At 50.9% G+C, this 332-nt stretch overlaps 1 protein-coding gene across 3 annotated transcripts in view; it reads right to left on the reverse strand.

The window, feature by feature from the left end:
• Positions 1-332, reverse strand: part of SENP1 (SUMO specific peptidase 1) — a 15,947-nt gene that overhangs the window by 11,625 nt on the left and 3,990 nt on the right. The gene's annotated exons all lie outside the window — the stretch shown is intronic.

Raw genomic sequence — 332 nt, forward strand, 5'->3', positions numbered from 1 at the left:
CTTCCTTTTCTCCTTCCCTTCTTTCCCTTTTTTCCTTCCCTTCCCTTCTTTCCCTTCCCTTCCCTTTTTTCTCTTCCCTTCTCCTTCCCTTCTCTCCCTTCCTTTTTTCCTTCCCTTTTTAGCTTTCCCTTTTTTCCCTTCATTCCCTTCTCCTTTTTCCCTTCCCTTCTCCCTCCAGATTCCACACCCGTCTCTGAGGGTTAAATCCCCTTTTTTCCCCCGTATCCCTGCATTTCTTGCCCTTTTCCCCACTAACCTGTACCCCCGACTTGTGCTCCCCCTTCACCTCCTTTTAAACCAGCCCCAAACCCTCACCCCAGCTCAGGGGGGGG

This window comes from Neopelma chrysocephalum, unplaced genomic scaffold (assembly GCF_003984885.1).
Source record: "Neopelma chrysocephalum unplaced genomic scaffold, ASM398488v2 Primary Assembly neopelma1_294, whole genome shotgun sequence".
In the NCBI taxonomy this organism is placed as follows: domain Eukaryota; kingdom Metazoa; phylum Chordata; class Aves; order Passeriformes; family Pipridae; genus Neopelma; species Neopelma chrysocephalum.